The sequence below is a fragment of the Tachyglossus aculeatus genome, chromosome 5, assembly GCF_015852505.1.
Source record: "Tachyglossus aculeatus isolate mTacAcu1 chromosome 5, mTacAcu1.pri, whole genome shotgun sequence".
In the NCBI taxonomy this organism is placed as follows: Eukaryota; Metazoa; Chordata; class Mammalia; order Monotremata; family Tachyglossidae; genus Tachyglossus; species Tachyglossus aculeatus.
The window spans coordinates 98,954,411-98,961,672 of record NC_052070.1 but is presented as its reverse complement, the minus strand read 5'-3'; the positions used below and the strand labels follow the sequence as shown (position 1 = coordinate 98,961,672).

General features: G+C 45.7%; 1 non-coding gene across 1 annotated transcript; it reads left to right on the top strand.

The window, feature by feature from the left end:
* Positions 1 to 3,523: 3,523 nt before the first annotated feature.
* Positions 3,524 to 3,661, top strand: LOC119929132. Its single transcript, XR_005451271.1, has one exon. It is a non-coding gene; the product is annotated as a small nucleolar RNA SNORA7 (small nucleolar RNA).
* The last annotated feature ends 3,601 nt before the right edge of the window (positions 3,662 to 7,262 follow it).

The window sequence follows — 7,262 nt, the reverse complement described above, 5'->3', positions numbered from 1 at the left end:
ACCAGCTACATGGTCACTGGAGAATTAATCGGGTCCAAGGGAGGAGAAGGTGTTGAATCAACCCAATCCATGGACTTTGATTGAGTTTGGAGGAGGAGAAATTCAAAGGAAAGATGACCCAGAGCTAAGATCAAAAAAGCCACCCCTCCAACTCTCAATTTGGACTTGTTTCTTGTTAGCATCTCCCACAGTCACAATCCCTCTTCTGTTTTCAGGGCAGTAAATATCTACATTGAAGCCAACTTGTTGTATTTTCTCTACCCTGCACAGAAGGGGCAGATTGGAGGCTGACCCAAGAAAAGCTAAATAAAATTGTGTTTCACTCTTTATCCCTCTGTGGATAAAATGTCACCATCAATGCATTCCTTATCATGTTATCATGTTATGCTAACGAATTGCCAGTGAATAGTTAGAATAATGATTGGGATATTTGTGAAACTTCTGCGTCACCTTTGCACTTGGATTTGCATCCTTTATTTATCCCATCCTCAGCACTTACGAACATATCCATAATTTATTTATTTATATCAATGTCTGTCTCCCCTTCTAGACTGTGAGCTCCCTGTGGACAGGAAATCTGTCTAACAACTCTGTTATATTGTACTCTCCCAAGCACTTTGCACGATGCTCTGCACACAGTGAGTGCTCAATAAATATGATGGATTGATTAAGTGCTCATTCAGTGCCAAGCAAGGTATCAGTCCTTGACATGGATATCCCTGACATGGATACAAGATAATCAGGTCAGGCACACTCCCTGTCCCACATAGGGCTCACTGTTCCAGAAGGAAGAAGAACATGTATTTAATTCCCACTTTACAGATGAAGAAACTGAGGCACAGAGACATTTAAGTGATTTAGATTCAATGACTACTGGCCGTGGAATGCCCAGTTGGTCAGACCCCTGACTCACTAACTTTATGCATAGCCCTGTACTTTGGAAAGGGCTTTGGAAAGTACAATACAACAGAGTTGGTGTTGTGACTGATTTGAAATAAATTATACATAAGGGGAAACAGAGTACAAGACTATTCTGTAAGCTTGTTATGGGCGGGGGGGTGTCCACAGATTCTGTTGTATTGTGATTTCCCAAGAGCTTAGTACAGTGCTCTGCGCATAGTATGCACTCAATGGCCACTCCACAGAGAGCATGGAGAGGCCGCTGCATTCATGAGATTGCTGCTCTTAATCCATGTAGACCCAATTGGAGAGGATACTCAGAAATGGATTTCCTAAACAGCTTTGACTGAAGTCATATTCTCCCACTCTTTCCACAACAGACCATGTTGGGAGTCTCCCGAGAAGGGGACTGATCTAATATAGCCTAATAAGAATAATAATAGCAATAATAATAATAATTGTGGGGTTTGTTTAATTGGTTACTATGTTAGTGGTTATTTTTTATTGGTTACCCATATATTCAATCCGTCACCAAATCCTGTCGGTCCCATCTTCACAACACAGCTAAAATCCTCCCTTTCTTCTCCATCCAAACTGCTACCACATTAATACAATCACTCATCCTATCCCCCCTAGATTACTGCATCAGCCTCCTTGCCGACCTCCCAACCGCCTGTCTCTCCCCACTCCACTCTTTACTTCACTCCACTGCCCAGGTCATGTTTATACAAAAACATTCAGGACAAAAAGCTCCAGTGGGTGCCTATCCACCTGCATGTCCAACAAAAACTCCTCATGATTGGCTTTAAAGCACTCCATTTCCTTGCTCCCTCCGACCTCACCTCACTTCTCACCTTCTGCAACTCAGCCCACGACTTCGCTCCTTTAGTGCTAACCTTCTCACTGTGCCCCGATCTCCCCTGTCTTGCAGCCAACCCCTACCCCCCATCCTGCCTCTGGCCTGGAATGCCTTCCCTCCTCAAATCTGACAGACAGGTACTATCCCCCACTACAAAGCATAATTGAAGGCCCATCTCCCCAAGAGGTCTTCCCAGACTAAGCCCCACTTTTCCTCATCTCCCACTCCCTTCTGCATCAGCCCTGACTTGTTCCCTTTGCTCTTCCCCACAGCTCCCAGCTTGGCAGCACTTACATATATATCTGTAATTTAATTTATTTGTATTGATGTCTGTCTCCCCCCCTCTAGACTGTGAGCTCGTTGTAGGCAAGAAATTTCACTGTCTGTTGTTGTACTTATTATTGTATTTGTTTAGTGCTTACTATGTACCAGGCACCTATACTCAGCTCTGGGGTGTATACTAGCAAATTGGATTGGACACAGTCTCTGTCCCACATGGGGCTCACAGCCCAGATCCCCAGATGAGATTCAGTAACTGAGGAACAGAGAAGTGAAGTGACTTGCCCAAGGTAACACAGCAGACTAGTAGCAGGGCCGGAATTAGAACCCATGACATTTTGACTCCCAGACCTGTGGTCCATCCACTAGGTCATGCTGCTGCATGTTGCTGCAGGAGAGTCTGAGTCAAATAATTTCTGAATGAACCGGAATCTTTTCTGCTTTTCCTCCACCCTTAGAAAGCAAAGTGCTCGGTAGTTTCATTACCTAGAGGGCCTTGGGGGAAGACTGTAAGCTTGTTATGGGCAGGGAATTTCACTACTTATTGTTGTACTGTACTTTCCCAAGCACTTAGTACAACGCTCTGCCACACAGAAAGTGATAAATAAATACGATTAGCTGAATGAATGAATGAATGAATGAAGAACAAAAATATCATTTTTTTCTTTCAAGTGAGTCACAAATACCTCACTTCCCAGACTGTTGGATTCCATGGATTCCCAGAGACCTCAGACTTCCTTTGTAGAAAATCCTTAGGAAACCCCTGGCCCACGTCCTTCCCCTGGCCTGGAATGCCCTCCCTCCACACATCCGCCAAGCTAATTCTCTTCCTCCCTTCAAAGCCTTACTGAGAGCTCACCTCCTCCAGGTGGCTTTCCCAGACTGAGCCCCCTTTTTTCTCTCCTCCTTCCCCTCCCCACAGCAATTGTATATATTTGTACAGATTTATTACTCTATTTATTTTACTTGTACATATTTACCATTCTATTTATTGTGTTAATGATGTACATATAGCTATAATTCTATTTGTTCTGATGATTTTGACACCTGTCTACATATTTTGTTTTGTTGTCTGTCTCCCCCTCCTAGACTGTGAGCCCATTGTTAAGTAGGGACTATCTCTATATGTTGCTGACTTGTACTTCTCAAGTGCTTAGTACAGTGCTCTGCACACAGTAAGTGCTCAATAAATACGACTGAATGAATTAATGAAATCCTGATGCACCATTAGGGAGTAAGGAAAGCTTGCATGGAGAGCAGCAATAGATGGATGAATGGGGGCAAATGAGCAGCCAGTCCAGACTCCACCAAAATTCAGGAGCAGTTTAGAACCCTGGGCTGTGCTTTCTAGGGAGGCTGAGTGGAGTGTGCTGTTTTCTTTGGTGGGCTAAGAGTGATAAGTATGTCTTTCTTTCTTGAGACTATAAATTCTCTATGGGCAGGGAACATGTCTGCTAATTGTACTGTACCTTCTCAAGCTCTTAGCACCACTCAGGGTAGCACCTAGAGAGTTTCCAGTACTCTACCAGTCTCAACTACGGGAGGGAGAATCAAGCAGAGACATATCCATTCCATTCCTAGCTTGGCCAGTGGCTAGCGAGTGGAAGGCAATCTGCTACAAGTCACAACTCATCTGTGCAGGGCAGCAGCAGCACGGGAGAGAGTCGAAGGTGGAGACTCAGGTTTCTGCCCGGAAGGAGGCAATGGTAAACCGATTCCATATTTTGACCAAGAACATTCTATGGATCTACTACCAGAACGATTGCAGGTGGAGGTGGGGCGTTCTGGGAGATATGTGTCCATGGCATCGCTATGGGTCGGACACAACTAGACCACAAAAGACAACAACAACAAGCTCTTAGTACAGTGATCTGCACTCAGTAAGTGCCCAACAAATACCACTGTTGGATTGATTTCTGTCACCATGGCTAGCTAGAAGGGGAATTTGCAGCTTGCTCAGGAGGGTTCTCACCTTGCAGCAGACTTTTGCTGGTCTGTCATCTCTTCTGTGCCCATCAGATAGCATAATTCCTGACTGTTGGATCTGAAGGCTCATGTCATAGCAGAGAGGGAGGTACCCAAGACCACATAAGGGGACAAAGCAGCAGAAAGATCACGGGCCTGGAAGTAGAAGGACCTCGGTTCTAATCCCAGCTTTGCTGCTTGCCTGCTGTGTGACCTTGGGCAAATTACTTCACTTCTCTGTGCCTCATTCACCTCATCTGTAAAATGGGGATTCAGTTCCTGTTCTCTTTCTCTCTTAGACCATAAGCCCCTTGTGGGACAGGGATAGTGTTCAACCTCATTATCTTGTATACCCCTCAGTGCTTATTATTCATTCAATCATATTTATTGAGTGCTTACTGTGTGCAGAGCATTGTAGTAAGCGCTTGGAAAGTACAATTCAGCAACAGAGACAATCTCTGCCGACAATGGGCTCACAGTCTATAAGAGGGGAGGTACACATCAAAACAAGTAAACAGGCATTAATTAGAGTTATGGATATGTACATTCATTCATTCATTCAATCGTATTTATTGAGCACTTACTGTATGCAGAGCACTGTACTAAGTGCTTGGGAAGTACAAGTTGGCAACATATAGAGATGGTCCCTACCCAACAGTGGGCTCACAGTCTAGAAGGGGGAAACAGACAACAAAACACGTCTACACACTAGTGCTGTGGAACGGGGATGGGGGGGGCGGTGGGGGGTGAGCAAAGGGAGCAAGTCGAGGCAATGAGGAGGGAAGGGGGAGCTGAGGAAAAAAGGGGGGCTTAGTCTGGGATCCACAGCCTTGAGTCTTACAGCGAGGTTCATCAGCTGTTCACAACAGGAGAACTCAGCTCCAACATCACCATGACCTCGGAAGAGTAAAGCAGAAATGAAAGCCACAGTTCCTGCCCTCAAGAAATGTGCCACTCAGTGACAATCATTGTGGTATTAATGAAGTCCTTACTATTTGCAAAGCACTGTACTAGGCACTGGGGTAGATACCAGATAATAACATCCCACATCCCACTGTTTGAGCAGGAGGGACAACAGGTACTGAATCCACACTGTGCAGATGAGACAACAGGGACACAGAGAAGTTAAGTGACTTACCCAAGGTCACACAGCAGACAGTGGCGTAACATACAGTGCTTGACATTCATTCAATAGTATTTATTGAGTGCTTACTGTGCACAGAGCACTGTACTAAATGCTTGGGAACTACAAGTCTGCAACATATAGAGACGGTCCCTACCCAACAACGGGCTCATAGCAGGCACTTAACAAATACCATTGTTAAAAAAAATTCACCATTAAAAGCTGTGCCAAATGCTGTATTGAACCCTAGGGAAGAGACAATACAACCATTTCAAACACAGTCCCTGTTCCATGAGGAACTCACAGTCTAAAGGGGAGGAAGAGCAAATATTTAATCTCCATTTTACCGATGAGAAAGCTGAGGCACAGAGAAATTAAGTGACTAGCCCAAGGTCACACAGCAGCCAAGCAGGCATCCACCCTTTCCCTTTTGGAGCCAACCCCAGGACTCTGTGGCCAGGACTGTCAGGCCAGGTCTACCCCACCCAAGCAGAGTGGAGAATAGAGGTAATCAATCAATCAGTGGTATTTATTGAACGCTTACTATGTGCAGACCCCTGTACTAAGCGCTTGGGAGAGTACAATGCAACAGAGTTAGGAGACGTGCTCCCTTGCCCACGATAAACTTACATTCTAGAGACAGGGGATTTAAACCACAAAGTCCACTTATTGTGTGAATCCAGATTATCCAGGAAAATGCCTCATTATCCATTTAAACATTTTGGGTGCTGAGGTATTTCTCCTTCCTTCCCTTCAATCAATCAATCGATCAATCGTATTTATTGAGCACTTACTGTGTGCAGAGCACTGTACTAAGCGCTTGGGAAGTACATGTTGGCAACATATAGAGGCAGTCCCTACCCAACAGTGGGCTCACAGTCTAGAAGGGGGAGACAGAGAACAAAACCAAACATATTAACAAAATAAAATAAATAGAATAGATATGTACAAGTAAAATAAATAAATAAATAGAGTAATAAATATGTATAAACATATATACATATATACAGGTGCTGTGGGGAAGGGAAGGAGGTAAGACGGGGGGGATGGAGAGCAGGAGGAGGGAGAGAGGAAGGAGGGGGCTTAGTCTGGGAAGGCCTCCTGGAGGAGATGAGCTCTAAGTAGGGCCTTGAAGGGAGGAAGAGAGCTAGCTTGGCGGATGGGCAAAGGGAGGGCATTCCAGGCCAGGAGGATGATGTGGGCCGGGGGTCGGCGGCAGGACAGGCAAGAACGAGGCACGGTGAGGAGATTAGCGGCAGAGAAGCGGAGGGTGCGGGGTGGGCTGTAGAAGGAGAGAAGGGAGGTGAGGTAGGAGGGGACGAGGTGATGGAGAGCCTTGAAGCCGAGGGTGAGGAGTTTCTGCCTGATGCGCAGATTAATTGGTAGCCACTGGAGATTTTTGAGGAGGGGAGTAACATGCCCAGAGCGTTTCTGGACAAAGACAATCCAGGCAGCAGCATGAAGTATGGATTGAAGTGGGGAGAGACACGAGGAAGGGAGATCAGAGAGAAGGCTGATGCAGTAGTCCAGACGGGATAGGATGAGAGCTTGAACGAGCAGGGTAGCAGTTTGGATGGAGGAAAGGGTTCCAGAACAGGTTCCAGGATCCTGCAGCCTTTAATGACGGAAGCTCCTAGAATTAATAATAACAGAAGCAGTGTGGCCTCTTGGAAAAAGCACAGACCTAGGAGTCAGAGGACCTGGGTTCTAATTCTGGCTCTGCCACTTGACTGCTGTGGCCACAACAAAACCACAACTTTTTTGTGCCTCAGTGACCTCAACTGTAAAATAGAGATTAAGATTGTGAGCACCATGTGGAACAGGGAATGTCCAACCCGACCATATTGTGTCTGCCCCAGCGCTTATTACAGTGTCTGGCACATAGTAAGCGCTTAACAAATATCATTAAAAAAAATCACTTGACAGGCCCTGCTGTCAAGCAGAGAAGCAGCACGGAGTAGTAGAGAAGCAGCATGGTGTAGTGGATAGAGAGGGGTCTGGAAGTCAGAAGGTCATGGATTCTAATCCTGGCTCCACCACTTGTCTGTTGTGTGACCTTGGGCAAGTCACTTCATTTCTCTGGGCCTCAGTTACCTCATCTGTAAAATGGAGATCGAGAGTGTGAGCTCCAAGTGG